Source organism: Triticum aestivum, chromosome 1B (genome assembly GCF_018294505.1).
Source record: "Triticum aestivum cultivar Chinese Spring chromosome 1B, IWGSC CS RefSeq v2.1, whole genome shotgun sequence".
NCBI lineage: Eukaryota > Viridiplantae > Streptophyta > Magnoliopsida > Poales > Poaceae > Triticum > Triticum aestivum.
In genome coordinates, this window is record NC_057795.1 from 675,710,678 (window position 1) to 675,719,947 (window position 9,270).

The window sequence follows — 9,270 nt, forward strand, 5'->3', positions numbered from 1 at the left end:
CACTACCAGAAATGGCAGAGGAGGTTCAGGCATCAACATCGTTGTCATGGAGCTGCCGGCACTAGTGCAGAACCGGGCAATAGCACCGGTTCGTAAGGCCCTTTAGTGCCGGTTACATAACCGGCACTAAATTATGGTCACTAAAGCCCCCCCCCCCCTTTAGTACCGGTTCAGCACGAACCGGTGCTAAAGGGCAACCATGTGGCACGAGCCAGCTCCGGGGGCCCGGAGCCCTTTAGTACCGGTTGGTAACACCAACCGGTACTATAAGGTTTGGTGGGTTTTTAGTTTTATGATTTCTTTTTCATTTAATTTTGTGTTTCCATTTTAATTCTTTTTCGTTTACTGGTATTTTACGATACTACACATTGTACACGTTATGCATATATATATAAACAGAATTTCTAGTAGAACCAATCATCGAGTTCAACATGATTGTCATGATATTATAAGCGTTCATATATAACACCACAAAAGCAAATCACTTAAGTTCAAAACGAAGAACACAGACATGAAAGGACAAGTACTAATTAAGAGCAGCATGAAGAACTAGCTGAATCACTCCTGCTAGCTACTATCTCTCTCTGGTAAAATAGCATAGAACATGTATAGCTCTCCTGATTGATCATACTAGAGCATGCCGATGAACTTGTCTCCTAATCGTGGGCTGCGCTTCTCATTGCTGCCCCCTAGTACTTCTCTGCGATCATTAACAATTTTCCTCCAATCTTTCACTATTAAGCATTCATCGCTTCTAGAAATCCTGAATGCATTCATGTGCAATGCAGGATATCTTGGCCGTAAGCTAACAATTGACATCTAACCTTTAGTCTCGATCCCCTGAGGCACAACTGTCATCGGGAGTCCCTGTTAAAGAACATCGTATAGTACTTAATTAATATACTTAGCAATGAAAGTTTAGCAAAAAAATATGTATGCAAAATATGCACTGAGGACAAATAGTAAATATCTTACCATCATTCCTAAATAGATGTGACCGTAGTTCAATACCATCACTATTGGTCGTACGTTTTGAGTACTAACATTTCTAAGTGCAGGAAGAAAATTTGTCTTGACAGTATGAAGATCCTCAGGCCATGAAACATAATGACTTATCTCCTCGCAGTTTAGTTCAGCTCCGGGACAGTAGTAGGTCCTGTCTACCAAGCGCCGGACATGTTTGGTTGAATGGAGATAAGCTGTCAATAGAAATTAGTTGTCAGTTATTTTTGAAATAAGCAATATCAAAGACAAAAATATAATTGAGAAGAACTCACATAATGGTAGAACTGGAGGCGTCTACACATCGACCCATATGTCTCTATTACCTTCAATATCATCTTCCGGACGAATATCAAAGGTGATAACCATACCAGGCTCAAATGCATAAGCCTTGCATAGTGCTTGCCAAGTTTTGCATTCAAAATAGGTGTATGTGTGTGTATTGTATACTTTGACGTTGAAAGTGTAACCATCATGCTCAGTTTTCAGGTAAGCTCTCTTTACCTCCATAGTTTCCATATCTTTGAAACCTATCTTATCCAAGAGAAAAATTCTTGCATGGCAGGGGATGCGCTAGTAGAATAGTGAAAATTAAAAATTATAAGTCAGGCAAATGAAGCATATATAAGTCATGCTTAATTACGAAAACAGACTTGTCATTGTGACTTACTGTATCAAATTCGAAAGTCTCATCCAGCTTGATGCTGAATCGCCTACCATCAACAAGGACATTTCTGTCGCACTGGCCGCGCTGGTCTTCACAGTATTGGCACATAATGAAATTTTTTCCGTCGTCAGACGACATTTTCTATGTTCATATTAGGCGAAACATTAAACACTTACTAATTCAATTAATTCAACTACTTCTATTAATTCAACTAAGCATTTACAAAAAATAAAGAGTTATATTAATTCAATTAGTTCAACTAAGCATTTACTAAAAATAAACTAGTTCTATATATTAATTCAACTAGTTCAACTAAACATTTACTAAAAATAAACTAGTTATATTAATTCAACTAGTTCAAAGTAAGCATTTACTAAAAATAAACTAGTTCTATATATTAATTCAACTAGTTCAACTAAACATTTACTAAAAATAAAATAGTTATATTAATTCAACTAGTTCAAAGTAAGCATTTACTAAAAATAAACTAGTTCTATATTAATTCAACTAGTTCCACTAAGAATTTATTAAAAATAAACTAGTTATATTAATTCAACTAGTTCAACTAAGCATTTACTAAAAATAAACTAGTTATATATATTAATTCAACAAGTTCAACTAAGCATTTTCTAAAAATAAACTAGTTCTATATATTAATTCAACTAGTTCAACTAAGCATTATATTTACTAAAAATAAACTAGTTATTATATTAATTCAACTAGTTCAACTAAGCATTTACTAAAATAAACTAGTTATATATATTAATTCAACTAGTTCAACTAAGCATTTACTAAAAATAAACTAGTTATATTAATTCTATTAGTTCAACTAAGCATTTACTAAAAATAAACTAGTTCGTTCTATATATTAATTCACTAGTTCAACTAAACATTAACATATTTCTAATTCATGGATGATAACATTTCTAACATTCTAAAAATAAACTAGATAGTTCTAATTCATCTAAACATTATAGAAAACAGAAAATAAGTAAAAAAATGTGTGTGTGTGTATACGTGTGTGTGTGTGTGTATGTGTGTGTGTGTAGTGTACGTGTAGTGTGTGTGTGTGTTTGTGTGTGTCTGTGTGTGTATGCGTGTGTGTGTGTAGTGTGTGTGTATGCACGTGTGTGTGTGTGTCTGTGTGTGTGTAGTGTGTGTGTGTGTGTGTGTATGCGTGTATGCGTGTGTGTGTACGTATATGGAGTGGGCCGCCGGGCGCGTACGGGTGGCGGGGGCCGGGGACGGCGACGAGACGGGCGGCGGCGGCCGGGGACGGCGACGAGACGGGCCCGCGGCGGCAGGGATCGATGGCGATGAGACGGGCGCGCGACGGGGGCGGCGACGACGACGGGCGGCAGGGGCGGCGACGACGACGGGCGGCGGGGGCGCGCGGCGACGACGACGACGGGCGGCGGGGGCGGCGAGGGCGACGGCACGGCGGCGCGGCGGCGGCGCCGGAGACGATAGATTGAGAGGACTCTCGCGCGAGGAGTGGAACGAAGTGGTCGACGAGATAACTGAATTTTCGTAAGTGCCATATATATAGGAGGGGCCTTTAGTACCGGTTGGAGCCACCAACCGGTACTAAAGGCCAATTTTGGCCAGCCCAAGCGGCGGGAAACGAGGGCCTTTAGTACCGGTTGGTGGCTCCAACCGGTACTAAAGGGCAACACATTAGTACCGGTTGGAGCCACCAACCGGTACTAAAGGCCGTGCGCTGCCACCGCAGTGCGCTATGTTTAGTCCCACCTCGCCGAGCGAAGGGCAGCCGCACTGGTTTATAAAGCCAGCCGCGGCTGCCCTTTCGAACTCCTCTATTTAGCAGGCTTCTGGGCCTAACTAGGGCGCGCTGCCCTGTGAGTCTGCTGGCCCTACTGGGCATGTATTTGCACACCCAAGGTCTGGCAGGCCCACAGGGCAGCGCCCCAACATTTTTTTATAATTTTTTTCTTTTCTGCATTATTTATTTTCTTCTATTTATTTTTGAGTAATTTTTTATATAGTTATTTATTTTCTGCTTTTTTTTCTATTTATTTCTGAGTAGTTTTTTGCCGTATTTAGTTTCTTTGTGAATATTTTTGCTTTATATAATTTTTTTTCTTTTCTGCATTATTTATTTTCTTCTATTTATTTTTGAGTACGTTTTTTATATAGTTATTTCTTTTCTGCTTTATTTTCTTCTTCTTCTTCTTCTTCCTCCTTCTCCTCCTTCTTCTTCTTCTTCTTCTTCTTCTCCTTCTTCTCCTTCTTCTTCTTCTTCCTCTTCTTCTTCTTCTTCTTCTTCTTCTTCTTCTTCTTCTTCTCCTCCTCCTCCTTCTTCTTCTTATTCTTCTTCTCCTTCTTCTCCTTCTTCTTCATCTTCTTCTTCTTCCTCTTCTTCTTCTTCTTCTTCTTCTTCTTCTTCTTCTTCTTCTCCTCCTCCTCCTCCTCCTCCTTCTTCTTCTTCTCCTTCTCCTTCTTCTTCCTCTTCTTCTTCTTCCTCCTCCTCCTCCTCCTCTTCTTCTTCTTCTCCTTCTTCTTCCTCTTCTTCTTCTTCTCTTCTTCTCCTTCTTCTTCTTCCTCTTCAGAGTTCATTTTGTGAGTAGTTTTTCATCTAGTTTGCCAAAATTCAACATTTTCAGAGTTCATTTTGTAGTGATTTTCAATTTCATGGTCATTTTGTAAACGATTGAAAAATAGCAAATATAATTTTATTCTTCACTCAGGGCTTATAAACCGCTCCTAGTCCCTCTCACTTCGCGAGGTGGAACTAAAAAACAGCTTGCCATAACCTCATTAGTACCGGTTCGTGGTACGAACCAGCACTAAATGGTGATGGTGGGGCCATAGCCTGACCGCAGGCTGACACAGCCTCTTTAGTACCGGTTCGTGGCATGAACCGGTACTAAAGGTTCGCCACGAACCGTTGCTATTGATCGCCGCCACGAACCGGCACTAGTGTACACATTAGTGCCGGCTGAAATTCCAACCGGCACTATTGTGCTTCACATTTGACCCTTTTTCTACTAGTGCGGCCATGTAGTTTGGTTTCTAGCTGGTTACCCAAGTTGCATAGACGCCGATTTCATAATGATGGTGTTGAGGTTCCTATAGGATTTGGGAGGTTGACAGCCTTGCATACTATTGGTGTTGTCAATGCCAATATTTGTAATGGGAAGGCAATCCTAAAGGAGCTTAAGAACCTTACACAACTGCGCAAGCTCGGCGTGTCTGGCATAAACAATCAAACTATTACAAGAATTGTGTTATTTCATCTCCGGTCATGCCCATCTGAGTCTTTGTCACTACGACTCGATAAGGATAAACAGGGGTTATTTGCTTGTTTTGGTGACATGATTTCCCAGCCACCCAAGACCCTAAAGAGCCTCAAGCTGTACGGGCATGTAAACAAACTGCCGATTTGGATCAAGCAACTTGATAATCTCAAGAAGTTGGATCTTGAGTTGACTATACTATTGCCAGAAGACATGCACTTCCTTGGTGGATTACCAGATAGATATTGCTTACGTGGCCTTTGTGTCAAGCCAATTCAAGATGGCGAACTCAATTTTAGCACCCTGGGTAATGTTATCTTTTGGAGATTACGGGTTCTAGAGATCGATTGCACCTCCAAGTTACACGTAACTTTTGTAGAGAGAGTGTTTTGTGTAACTGAGGTGCTGAAGATTCACTGCTCTGATGGGGCGTCTTTGCGGATTTCTGGGCTAGAGCATCTGAGTGATCTCAAAGAAGTGTGGCTGAAGGGTTCGTATGGTGACGAACTCAAGCAAGAGTTGCAACAGCAACTTTCCGAGCATAAAACAAAACCCGTCCTGAAGCTAGTGCAGCGACGCTCGTCCTGATAGGCTCTCTCTCTCTCTCTATTCATTTGTTATTTCCGTACTTGTAAGTTGTAACAAGTCCTGTAGGAAGGAATACAGTTCTGCATTGCGCATCGATAGTGCACTCTGTATACGAACTTCTGGCAAAGAAACTGCCTTTGTTGTGTATTTATTTCATTGTCGTTCTGTAACATATATAGTGGAGTTCTATTAGTATCTATTTTTGTGGGTTGATAAATTGATTCGTGAGCGGAACACCAGAAAAATCGAAGCAAAGATAGATTTAGTTGGGTATCCATGCGATGTGCGGAGGCGAACAAACTCGAAAGTATATGTTGTACCCCAGTGCCACTGCCTCTGAAGAAACATAATTTCAATGAGCTTGCCGGTTACCTGGCGACTCTCTTCTTGCTTCAGTGAACTTGCTTCCTTGTGTTTATGTGATGGTAGGGAGATCCTGGAGCAATTTTATCATGGCACCATGGCATTGGCATTTCTAGGTTGCTCGTAGATTAACCTGATGATGATTTATCACACTACCAGAAAAACTGGGTTTGCCGACGGCCAAATCTATGCCGACGGCCCTCGTCGGCATCGCCGGACCTATGCCGACGGCCAAGGGTAGGCCGTAGGCGCAGAAAAGCCGTCGGCATACATACATCTATGCCGACGGGGCCATCGGCATAGACGAGGCCGTCGGGACCGCCCGAGATACGCCTACGGGGCCCGTCGGCATAGGGCAGGCCGTCGGCTTAGCCAGGGCCCACCACCCCGGTCAGTGCTGACCATTTGACGGTGTTTATCCTACGCCGACGGGCGGTAACGGCGGCCGTCGGCATATCTGTGGCAGAGGTATGCCTACGGCATAGCCGTCGGCATAGGCCCCTCTGCCACGTCAACGATCCGTGTGCCACACCACGTCATCGATCCGTGTGCACAGATATGCCGACGGCCTTGCCGTCGGCATATGTTTACTTTACTTAATTTTTTATTTTATCTGTGGCAGAGGTATGCCTACGGCATAGCCGTCGGCATAGGCCCCTTCGCCACGTCATCGATCCGTGTGCCACGCTACGTCATCGATCCGTGGGACAACCTGCGTGTGTGCACAGATATGCCGACGGCCTTGCCGTCGGCATACATGTATTTTACTTTATTTTTTTATTTTTACTTTGTTTTATTATTTTTACTTTATTTTAGTTTTTGCTTTTGCATAAAAAAACATACCCGATGGTATATCGATTGCCCCCCGTTACGAACGTCGCTATCGCCGTGTCACGGAGGGGGGAAACGGTCGGCACGGAAGGAATTCTGGTTAGTCGGGGAATTCGGGGTGTAGCTATGTCACTGAAACATCACACGAGTCCCGATGCATATGTGAAAGTGTTCATGCATGCGTAGACGCCCATCTTGGGGCTCCGGGGTGTGCCCCCCCTCATGGACGGCGCTGTCGCCGGCACCTGGAGGGGGGAAACGGACGCGTTGGGTCTACACGAAGGGGATCTTGCTGTGGGTCTGGCCCCGATGTTGCTCCCAATTGTTCCTATGGGCTGACGTAACACAACCGGGTGGGGAGGTCTACTGGTCAAAGCCCGTCCGTGGAAAGTCAAAGGGCTAGATCCCGTGGTCAACTGCTCCAGGGTTAGCCGGGACGGGGGCCCTGGGGGGTAGCAATGCCACCGGAGCATCGCACCGGGCCCTCATACATGCGGGGTGGTGTGGTGGCATGTCCGAAGAGGCGGGACGCGTATCCGGTGCATGGCCCCCCTCACGGACGGCGCCGCCGCCGGCACCTGGAGGGGGGAAACGGACGCGTCGGGTCTACATGGAGTGGATCTAGCTGTGGGTTTGGCCCGGATGTTGCTCCCGGATGCCCCTATGGGCCGAACTGACACAACCGAGTGGAGAGGTCCACTGGTCAAAGCTCGTCCGTGGGAAGTCAAAGGGCTGGATCCCGTGGTCAACCGCTCCAGGGTTAGGCGGGAGGGGGGCCTTGGGGGGTAGCAATGCCACCGGAGCATCGCACCCGGCCCTCATACATGCGGGGTGGTGTGGTGGCATGTCCGAAGAGGCGGGACGCGTATCCGGTGCGTGGCACCCCTCACGGACGGCGCCGCCGCCGGCACCTGGAGGGAGGAAACGGACGCGTCGGGTCTACACGGAGTGGATCTAGCTGTGGGTTTGGCCCGGATGTTGCTCACGGGTGTCCCTATGGGCCGAACTGACACAACCGAGTGGAGAGGTCCACTGGTCAAAGCCCGTTCGTGGGAAGTCAAAGGGCTAGATCCCGTGGTCAACTGCTCCAGAGTTAGCCGGGACGGGGGCCCTGGGGGTAGCAATGCCACCGAAGCGTCGCACCCGGCCCTCATACATGCGGGGTGGTGTGGTGGCATGTCCGAAGAGGCGGGATGCGTCTCCGGTGCGTGGCCCCCCTCACGGACGGCGCCGCCGCCGGCACCTGGAGGGGGGAAACGGACGCGTCGGGTCTACACGGAGTGGATCTGGCTGTGGGTTTGGCCCAGATGTTGCTCCCGGGTGTCCCTATGGGCTGAACTGACACAACCGAGTGGAGAGGTCCACTGGTCAAAGCCCGTCTGTGGGAAGTCAAAGGGCTAGATCCCGTGGTCAACCGCTCCAGGGTTAGGCGGGACGGGGGCCCTGGGGGGTAGCAATGCCACCGGAGCATCGCACTCGGCCCTCATACATGCGGGGTGGTGTGGTGGCATGTCCGAAGAGGCGGGACACGTCTCCGGTGCGTGGCCCCCCTCACGGACGGCGGCGCCGCCGGCACCTGGAGGGGGGAAACGGACGCGTCGGGTCTACATGGAGTGGATCTAGCTGTGGGTTTGGCCCGGATGTTGCTCCCGGATGTCCCTATGGGCCGAACTGACACAACCGAGTGGAGAGGTCCACTGGTCAAAGCTCGTCCGTGGGAAGTCAAAGGGCTGGATCCCGTGGTCAACCGCTCCAGGGTTAGGCGGGAGGGGGGCCTTGGGGGGTAGCAATGCCACCGGAGCATCGCACCCGGCCATCATACATGCGGGGTGGTGTGGTGGCATGTCCGAAGAGGCGGGACGCGTATCCGGTGCGTGGCACCCCTCACGGACGGCGCCGCCGCCGGCACCTGGAGGGGGGAAACGGACGCGTCGGGTCTACACGGAGTGGATCTAGCTGTGGGTTTGGCCCGGATGTTGCTCCCGGGTGTCCCTATGGGCCGAACTGACACAACCGAGTGGAGAGGTCCATTGGTCAAAGCCCGTCCGTGGGAAGTCAAAGTGCTAGATCCCGTGGTCAACCGCTCCAGGGTTAGGCGGGACGGGGGCCCGGGGGGTAGCAATGCCACCGGAGCGTCGCACCCAGCCCTCATACATGCGGGGTGGTGTGGTGGCATGTCCGAAGAGGCGGGACACGTCTCCGGTGCGTGGCCCCCCTCACGGACGGCGCCGCCGCCGGCACCTGGAGGGGGGAAACGGATGCGTCGGGTCTACATGGAGTGGATGTAGCTGTGGATTTGGCCCGGATGTTGCTCCCGGATGTCCCTATGGGCCGAACTGACACAACCGAGTGGAGAGGTCCACTGGTCAAACCCCGTCCGTGGGAAGTCAAAGGGCTAGATCCCGTGGTCAACCGCTCCAGGGTTAGGCGGGAACGGGGCCCTGGGGGTAGCAATGCCACCGGAGCGTCGCACCCGGCCCTCATACATGCGGGGTGGTGTGGTGGCATGTCCGAAGAGGCGGGACACGTCTCCGGTGCGTGGCCCCCCTCACGGACGGCGCC